The sequence below is a fragment of the Sinohyriopsis cumingii genome, chromosome 12 (genome assembly GCF_028554795.1).
Source record: "Sinohyriopsis cumingii isolate HCF-2022 chromosome 12, ASM2855479v2, whole genome shotgun sequence".
Taxonomy (NCBI): Eukaryota; Metazoa; Mollusca; class Bivalvia; order Unionida; family Unionidae; genus Sinohyriopsis; species Sinohyriopsis cumingii.
In genome coordinates this window covers 38,420,606-38,431,376 of record NC_142972.1, presented here as the reverse complement: position 1 = coordinate 38,431,376, position 10,771 = coordinate 38,420,606, and the positions used below count along the sequence as shown (strand labels likewise).

The 10,771-nt window shown below is 34.9% G+C and overlaps 1 long non-coding RNA gene across 1 annotated transcript; it reads right to left on the bottom strand.

Annotated features, from left to right (window-relative positions):
* Positions 1 to 1,398: 1,398 nt before the first annotated feature.
* Positions 1,399 to 5,857, bottom strand: LOC149786282 (uncharacterized). Its single transcript, XR_016424906.1, has 2 exons — positions 3,769 to 5,857; positions 1,399 to 3,118 (listed from the first exon to the last, which is right to left on the bottom strand). It is a non-coding gene; the product is annotated as an uncharacterized LOC149786282 (long non-coding RNA).
* Positions 5,858 to 10,771: the final 4,914 nt, after the last annotated feature.

Here is a 10,771-nt window from a genome sequence, read left to right as displayed (position 1 = left end):
ATGGTTTCATAATTGGCTTGTCTTTTCTCTGTATAAAAAATCCACAGTAATATGCATGTGAACATTTGCCATCATGTAAATTCTGTTTGGTTTGTTTTCTCATTTCTGTATCAAAATCTATGTAATGCCTTTTATCCTTCTCAAATAACGTTAATTTCCTTGCAAAATATTAAATTAACTTGTGCAGCTGGTCTCAAAAGTTATAATGGTTTTGGTGATTGCAATCCACTACTTCTTAGTGATAGTGAGCAAAAGCTTTAAAATGCTCTTTTTCTTTTTAACTGTTCATTCTGTTTCATTTTTCAGGTAAAATAGTTGTCAACTGATCCATAAGAATGTATGTTCAGAGCTTATAGCATTGACAGGGTACTTCAACTGTCCTGAAACTATTTCTCTACTGAATGTTTCACTTTCCATCTGATTAATTCGATTTTTAAATAAAATAAAATAGTGAGTGTTACAGCTGGAAGTTCTGAACTATCCCCCCCCCCCCCCGAAAAATAATTCTAAGTGACAAATGGTAGAAAAATTAAAATCAATGCTATACTGTGTGACAAATTCAGGAACACCAACATTTCCAGACATGTTTCTGACCAAGGATTAAAACTGGATACTAGAATTGTCAGTCTAAATATCAAGTTCTTTGTGAGAATTTAAACCTTCAAATATTTCTTTTGGATTGGTTTTCTCAATCAATGAGCAAACACTGCCTATCACTGTAATATTAATAAATATTTGTTTTGGAGGCTCTGTAAATATTCTGCTTGCATGCTGTAGAATTTGATTAAGCAGACGTGTTACCCAATGGTACAGACTACATGTGGATGAACTTTCAAACTTAATGCCACAGTCTCAGCAGTATCTTAATCAAACACTATCCACCAATCGATCTCAGCTGTGAGAATGCTGCTTTAAAAATTCCTTTTGTTTGAATATACATTTGTGCATATGTATAAATGTATGCATGTATGTAGACATGCATGTATGTATGTATGTATGTATGTATGTGTGTGTGTGTGTATGTATGTATGTATATATGTATGTATGTATGCATGGATGCATGGATGTATGTATGTATATGTGTGTGTGTGTATATGTGTGCATGTATGTATGTATTGTGTGCGTGTGTGTGGATGGATGGATGGAAGATGTGTTCTTGGTTTGGTTTGGTGCTTTATGGCACAGCAACTCAAGAATTTAATGCAAAGCCAGTTGGAGTACAGTGCCTTGCCCAAGGACAGACCACAGCAGCTGACCCAGGCTGGTCAGATGGTTGGAATCAAATCTACAGCCTTTCGTTTGTGTGTCTGGCATGATCGCCAGTGAGCCACCACGGTTACGGTATGTATTCTAGTGTGAATGAGAGAATAAAAGAAAAACTATAGTGCAAAAAAAACCTGTAAGAATTTTTTTTATTGATTTTACACTTTCCAGCAAAGGTTTACATCTATGATCATTATAAATGCAGATATTTTTTTACTCAAATTATACATGAACAAATCATTCTGGTCAAAGTTAGTGGAGCTAAATACACTGATATCATTCTGAGAAATACTGCAAAAGTCACAGAGTAAGCACCCGATTATGTAAGTGGGGAAAAGGTTTTGTACTTACATTATACTTTTTTTTATATCTTTTTTATCTTTCATTCAGCCTAGCATCATGAAATTATTTGTGTCTATAGCTCAAAATCTTGATAAAATTACCTAATCATTTCATGTACAATTTCAACAACATTTGTACCAACACACATAGCAACACAACAATATGAGATATGTTGAAAAAAGAGTCTACAGATATGTAAGAAACCATACTGACTAGTAAACAATCACCTTCAGCATCATCTAGCTTTCTCTAATGAGTAGATCCTTTCTTAGATACCACTCTTTTTCAGTATATATAAATGGTGATGAAATCATTTGTGCGTCAAACAAATTTGGTAATTTTAGCTCATTCAGAGACAATCACGTGAAAATTCACTGAGATACATGGCAATATCATATGTGATGCTGTGCTGAACAAAAGGTAATGAATGTTATAGGCTGCGCTATGCTCATATCAAAGTGACTGCACAAATGTCACATGCTTGCTCATTTTTAAGGGTGCTTGTTGTTTTGGGATTACTACCATTTTACAGCACATGACAGGCTATACATGGTGGCCAGTATATTGGATGGAGGAAGAACTGAAATAAGTCACAGGAAGAACCACCAATCCACAGGAAGCTGCTGGCAAGCATTCTCACATACCCATGCTGGCTGAGTGATGTGTATGTATGTGCAAGAATGCAATATATCAGGCTTGTCAATCAGATAAACTATGTTAACTTGCCAATACAGGAGTTAACTTTAGATGTCTAAACTCATCTGATGTAGATAAATTGAAGAAAGGTGCTTATTAATTAGGATATTCAGAAAACATATTAGGAGTGGAATGTTTCCTTAATTTGCCTACAAAAATACTGCTCAACCCATATGCACTTCTTTTCTGCATAGTATTTACCAGGTATCTATGAAATTTTCTTTCAGAGATCTCTGCTGACTGAAAATCACCTTTCTTTGTCTGTTTTGGTCCGAAGCAACTCCATCATTTGTTCATGGAGTCATACTCTATTAGATGGTCCAATAAGGCAATTGTAGTACTGGGAACAACACAACATATGGCTGTCAGTTGGAATGTTCTTTTAGATATCTTGTCATGGAGGACTAGAAAATGTACTTTTTTACTTGCCTGGAAGGAAGAACCTGCATAATTGTCATTCCTCATGTATGTTCTACACAAGATTCATTGCATTTTAAAAAATATTTTACTTGCCAATCAAATTGTTAAACTTGTCAAAAAATGTTTTTTTCCAGCCTTGATTTTAAGCATTAACATTCCTTGACACCTAACTCCATGAAGGAATTGATCCAATGGTCTTTTTCTCTTGATTTCTACTGTCACAATATTCCTATCTTGCAACAACTGACGGAGGACTTGATGTGAGGAATAAGCTTTGTTTGAAGCAATAGAAACAGATCAGATCTGACTTCTGGCACATCCACTAGCCGTCTCTGCTTTACATCTCTCCAGTTCCAGTCTAACACTAATGCTTTTAGCTTATCCAGTTTAAGATGACCTGCATAAAGAAATAAAAATGGTTTTAATATAGCAGTCTTGTGCATCCAACCAAAATTTAGATCATTAAATTTTATTTTTAAATATCAGATAAATTTAACTCTTAATTAAAGGGTGAATAACAGAACCTATGTTGGGGTAGGCATCAAAATAAAGTTAAGCCCAGTTGATGGGTTATCATGTATATTATTTCTCTTCTGCATGGCACTGCTGAGCAATTGACAAACAATGTTAACTCTGAGACTCTAATTTCTTCTTTTTAGAGCTGGCCCCTCCATATTATTTTTTCCCCCCAGAGAGACAGAAAAATAATTACTACGTTTTATTCCATCACATCAATGGCTTATAGTAACACTTGGACAGCAAGAGTAATTGCTTTTTACATTCATTATGGGTTGACTGTGTACAGTTGCAAGTAACATGGCCACCTTTTTGCCAGTTTGTTGGCATCATAATACAAATCTGTGATGAACAATATAGTGGGAACCACACCTTATTTAACGCTAGACTCTCTGCCTGACTCTTTCCCCCCATTTGTCATCACCCATGGGTACATTTGCTCAAAATTCACCCTCAACTTGTTAAGCAAAACAAATTTCAAGATAAAAAGTACAAAATATTGTTACGGCATGCTTCCATACAAATCCTTACCACTTTTTAAAAGGGCCAAAACTCTGTTTGGTGTCCCTATTCCAACAAGGCATACTGCTTTCTTGAGGAACTTCTGCTGTTCTTCTAGCTGTGATGAAAATAAATCAGTAAATATAATAAAAAAATTATATTTAAAAGAATTTTTGAGTAATAAAAGTACAAGAGCTCTTGATAGTGTGTCCCTGCTTGAAGTATCTGGTCAGGGACTCTAGGCTTCCAAAACTGGTTTAGGAATTTTTATATAAGTCGGCCTCTCAGGTTTAGGAGATATTTGATCTCTGCCTTCCATTTTCAAAATTACAAGGGGCCCTGAGTGGCTGAGTGGTCTAAATTGCTCACTGCTATGGATCACTGCCATCTCACCACTGTCTGTGTGGGTTCGAGTCTCAGGTTCAGCCTATGCGGGTATGTGAGAAAGCTTGCCAGTAGCTTCTCGTGGGTCGGTGGTTCTTTCTGGGGTTTTCCCTGGTTCTTCTTCCACCATTAATACTGGCCGCCATGTATAGCCTATCTTGTGCTGAAAAATGGTGTTAAACCCCATAACAACAACAAAAATAATCAAAATTACAATAAAAAGTTCTCAACACCAGTAGAGAGCTAATTTGCTGACTTTTTCCATACAATGAATAATTCCAATTTGCTCTTTGATGAAGTGTTTTTTGATCTTACATTTTTAGAAACATGACAAGGAAGGACAGTATGTTATTCTTAAGATGTTTTTAAATTCAATCAAAAACATACACTCTCTTTAGATATATATAACTATTAAGTTTAGAGATCTTTTTACTAGTAAAGACATTAAAATAAAGATCCAGAAATACATTGTTTAACCAATGAAACAGCTTCACTGTTCTACTGTGTGTAGCAGTAAAATAAAAACACTGATTTTGTGTGTAAATGGATAAGCAATGATATAAATTTGTGTTAGATCATTCATATGTAATAGGAAAAGTCTCTGTTTTGGGATCATTCATGCTTAACAAGTCCCTGAATTTTTGTTCTCTGCCTACCACGGTGAAGTCATAAAAATTCACAATCATGAAATCTATTACCTTTAAGATTAAGCAGCAAAATTATTGAGCAGACATCACAAGTAACTAATATGCATTGACCGGACTTAAAAAGCATTAAGGACTCACGGTACTAATTCCACTCCAATGGTAAACATATGGAAACACTGTCATATTCAAAATTCAATAACTTAAAATTTATGGGTGCTGATAATGACACCTATAATTTTTCGTGCACATCTAACCTTGGTGCAAGCTTATGTGTGGAGAACACCATATGACCCGCGGCAATTTGTTTACATACATGTGCATGAAACACGTGTTATTGATTCTGCACCAAATGAATCAGGTGCTACTTTCAGTATTGAGTACTCCTGAGTCGAGCCTGTAAAAATGCTAAAATTGCATCAGTAGAAATTTGTCAATATTTTTTTTACATTACATATAGGACAAGCTCTCAAAAGATATTTTTCCTAAAATTTTAATTTTCATTATTAACCAATTATGGACCACCAAACCTGTAAATACTCTATCATTTCTTCACCCATTTCTAGACTGGTTCACAGTTCTTCCGTATAATTAGTACCGTGTGTCCTATAACCAGATTTAATTTTTTTTGAAAAAGTTGTATTTTACTCCTTGATATTAGAGCATAATTGTAAGAAAGAATTGGCCATGCTTGTGCATGGATAATAGTGCAATAGCATTTTATGTGATACCAATATCTATAGTTAAATTGCATCCGCATCACATGTTGCTGTGTTGTATTGTACTTATTAATGGCTTATTCTTGTTATTAAAATAATTGTTTTCTGCCTTTGTATCTTCATGTTATCTTTCTATGGCATGCATGCTACACAAAAGAAACACAAGCATGCTGACATCAGCAAGTATGACATCACAGGGTATCAAATTACATGACGCATTGTATTTTCATCTCTCACTGGTATAAGACAAGTTTTAAATGTTTTAAATTTCAAAATTGCATTTCTTTTCTTGCTGACTCTCACAGAAATAAGATACAGTGCATCCCTATTCACATCAATCAAACAAAACAAATAAGTGTGCCACATGACAGGTCAAAATGATAAGAGGCCATTGCCCTTTTGTGACTAAAACAAATATACACACCCATGAAGCATCAAGAGATGCTGACATTCCAAACTTATTTAAACTATCATCACATGTGATTCATGACCCCCAAATGTTAATAAAAAGGTATAAAAGCCAAGGAAGAGTTCCATAAGCTTTATTATACTGAATAATTAAATAACATAGTGCTACTTTTTAGTATAAAACTATGGGGAAGGGTGAATAAGCAAAGAATAGACAGAGTAATTTCTTCAAGCCTGGTAATGTTCCCCACAACGGGGGTGGGGGGGAATGTGTATCAACCCAAATAACACATCAGCATGAGGTATGTTACATAAGGACAGCAAGAGACAAATTTGAAAAAGCTATCCAAAGTTCCTATAATGCTGACATTGATGTTGGAGACAGAAAGTGTTTGCACAAACTGTTATGACTCAAGCTATTAAGTATGCTGGAGGTGGAGAAATGTGTGAAAAACTTTGCTATGCCAAGACAAGTTCATGTCTCTATGCAATATGCAGACACTGATAAAAATTGTCACTGAATACACTACTTGTTAAATTTAAGTAATAGAATTGAATTGCATATTCAAGTTGTCTAATGCATAAATATATACCTACATTTACCCAAAGCTCATAAAAAGTTAAGAAAAAGTCTCAAAATCATTACTGTGGCTACTTTCCACTATAAGCAGTGTTAAATTACTTACTTTTTAATATAAAGCTGAAAAAATGCATACATTATTGAACAAAAGAGAAACAAAGCAAACATTGCAATCACTCAATTACAGTCAAAGGGGAGGTAATACACCTTGATTTGGCAAACCAAATAGCAAGCTCTAATTTACAGCTAAATGATTCCTTACTATTGCTTGATGGTAAGAACAGAGCAATGTAGGTTTAATAAATAGCTTTTGTTTCAAATATGAAACCATATTTCTGACATGAAGCTTGTTTTCATTTATTCACAACAACATATATGGTGAACAAAACCCATATCACTTAGTGCACGCAGTAATCAAATGCTGAGATTTGGAATAATGTGTTCTGAGACCACAAGTTGCAACACCCTGAGTATAAAGGTTTTCTATCATGGGACTTGGTACATGAAGAAAAAAGAGATCTGGTTTGGTGGGAGAGAGCAGTATGTTCACCATGCAGTTTTACATCAAGAATGTTTCAACTGTATGAAGGGAGGTTGGGGAAGAAAAACTGCCTGTGTAAAGAATGCAATACAGATAGGACTTTTGCAGACTTATATTAGGAATGAAGGGTTGAAAACTATTATTTTAAGTGAAAATGTCCCTCCCTGCTCCCTCAACAAAAGGAATGCAGAAAAGTTCCAATACTGTTTGCCCAAAAATGTAATGTACCAATATGAGAAACATGCTGAACATAGAATAGGTGACAAGGAGTTTAATTCTAGGATAAGAAATAAGACCGGTATAATTGATATTCAATGTGACTCGACATATAATAATTCAATTTACAGGTTGAGGCAATGCAGCATGTGCAGTTTTGTGCACAGTCCTTATTTTTACAATGTTCTCTGCTTTGATCTGCTGAGTGTGTCTCTAAAGTTAAATGATCAGTACTGATACATAAGTGATTGTGACATAAGTGGCTTACATATAAAATCTACCCCACCCCACCCCATTTTGGGGAATTATTGCATGTGTTAAATGGTATTTAACCATACAGGCCAATCTATGGGTACCATCATATGAAATTCTGCCATCAGGCCATACTGGGCTCTTTTCCCTATGGCCTGAGCTATTTACTTCCACTCTCCAGTGTATAAAACCATCCCCATCTGTCTTTTGTATAGAATTTTTCTCCAAAATCACATGCAAACCATGATAAAAAGACTCCATTATCACTGTCATATGTAAAAACCACCAAATTGATACCCTGGATGCACGTGGTAACCATGGAAACAACAAGCTCCTATTATGGTATAGGTCGCATATAGGACTCACGGTACTAATTCCACTCCAATGGTAAAAATATGGAAACACTGTCATATTCAAAATTCAATAACTTAAAATTTATGGGTGCTGATAATGACACCTATAATTTTTCGTGCACTCTAACCTTGGTGCAAGCTTATGTGTGGAAAACACCATATGACCCACGGCAATTTGTTTACATACATGTGCATGAAACACGTGTTATTGATTCTGCACCAAATGAATCAGGTGCTACTTTCAGTATTGAGTACTCCTGAGTCGAGCCTGTAAAAATGCTAAAATTGCATCAGTAGAAATTTGTCAATATTTTTTTTACATTACATATAGGACAAGCTCTCAAAAGATATTTTTCCTAAAATTTTAATTTTCATTATTAACCAATTATGGACCACCAAACCTGTAAATACTCTATCATTTCTTCACCCATTTCTAGACTGGTTCACAGTTCTTCCGTATAATTAGTACCGTGTGTCCTATAACCAGATTTAATTTTTTTTGAAAAAGTTGTATTTTACTCCTTGATATTAGAGCATAATTGTAAGAAAGAATTGGCCATGCTTGTGCATGGATAATAGTGCAATAGCATTTTATGTGATACCAATATCTATAGTTAAATTGCATCCGCATCACATGTTGCTGTGTTGTATTGTACTTATTAATGGCTTATTCTTGTTATTAAAATAATTGTTTTCTGCCTTTGTATCTTCATGTTATCTTTCTATGGCATGCATGCTACACAAAAGAAACACAAGCATGCTGACATCAGCAAGTATGACATCACAGGGTATCAAATTACATGACGCATTGTATTTTCATCTCTCACTGGTATAAGACAAGTTTTAAATGTTTTAAATTTCAAAATTGCATTTCTTTTCTTGCTGACTCTCACAGAAATAAGATACAGTGCATCCCTATTCACATCAATCAAACAAAACAAATAAGTGTGCCACATGACAGGTCAAAATGATAAGAGGCCATTGCCCTTTTGTGACTAAAACAAATACACACACCCATGAAGCATCAAGAGATGCTGACATTCCAAACTTATTTAAACTATCATCACATGTGATTCATGACCCCCAAATGTTAATAAAAAGGTATAAAAGCCAAGGAAGAGTTCCATAAGCTTTATTATACTGAATAATTAAATAACATAGTGCTACTTTTTAGTATAAAACTATGGGGAAGGGTGAATAAGCAAAGAATAGACAGAGTAATTTCTTCAAGCCTGGTAATGTTCCCCACAACGGGGGTGGGGGGGAATGTGTATCAACCCAAATAACACATCAGCATGAGGTATGTTACATAAGGACAGCAAGAGACAAATTTGAAAAAGCTATCCAAAGTTCCTATAATGCTGACATTGATGTTGGAGACAGAAAGTGTTTGTACAAACTGTTATGACTCAAGCTATTAAGTATGCTGGAGGTGGAGAAATGTGTGAAAAACTTTGCTATGCCAAGACAAGTTCATGTCTCTATGCAATATGCAGACACTGATAAAAATTGTCACTGAATACACTACTTGTTAAATTTAAGTAATAGAATTGAATTGCATATTCAAGTTGTCTAATGCATAAATATATACCTACATTTACCCAAAGCTCATAAAAAGTTAAGAAAAAGTCTCAAAATCATTACTGTGGCTACTTTCCACTATAAGCAGTGTTAAATTACTTACTTTTTAATATAAAGCTGAAAAAATGCATACATTATTGAACAAAAGAGAAACAAAGCAAACATTGCAATCACTCAATTACAGTCAAAGGGGAGGTAATACACCTTGATTTGGCAAACCAAATAGCAAGCTCTAATTTACAGCTAAATGATTCCTTACTATTACTTGATGGTAAGAACAGAGCAATGTAGGTTTAATAAATAGCTTTTGTTTCAAATATGAAACCATATTTCTGACATGAAGCTTGTTTTCATTTATTCACAACAACATATATGGTGAACAAAACCCATATCACTTAGTGCACGCAGTAACCAAATGCTGAGATTTGGAATAATGTGTTGTGAGACCACAAGTTGCAACACCCTGAGTATAAAGGTTTTCTATCATGGGACTTGGTACATGAAGAAAAAAGAGATCTGGTTTGGTGGGAGAGAGCAGTATGTTCACCATGCAGTTTTACATCAAGAATGTTTCAACTGTATGAAGGGAGGTTGGGGAAGAAAAACTGCCTGTGTAAAGAATGCAATACAGATAGGACTTTTGCAGACTTATATTAGGAATGAAGGGTTGAAAACTATTATTTTAAGTGAAAATGTCCCTCCCTGCTCCCTCAACAAAAGGAATGCAGAAAAGTTCCAATACTGTTTGCCCAAAAATGTAATGTACCAATATGAGAAACATGCTGAACATAGAATAGGTGTCAAGGAGTTTAATTCTAGGATAAGAAATAAGACCGGTATAATTGATATTCAATGTGACTCGACATATAATAATTCAATTTACAGGTTGAGGCAATGCAGCATGTGCAGTTTTGTGCACAGTCCTTATTTTTACAATGTTCTCTGCTTTGATCTGCTGAGTGTGTCTCTAAAGTTAAATGATCAGTACTGATACATAAGTGATTGTGACATAAGTGGCTTACATATAAAATCTACCCCACCCCACCCCATTTTGGGGAATTATTGCATGTGTTAAATGGTATTTAACCATACAGGCCAATCTATGGGTACCATCATATGAAATTCTGCCATCAGGCCATACTGGGCTCTTTTCCCTATGGCCTGAGCTATCTACTTCCACTCTCCAGTGTATAAAACCATCCCCATCTGTCTTTTGTATAGAATTTTTCTCCAAAATCACATGCAAACCATGATAAAAAGACTCCATTATCACTGTCATATGTAAAAACCACCAAATTGATACCCTGGATGCACGTGGTAACCATGGAAACAACAAGCTCCTATTATGGTATAGG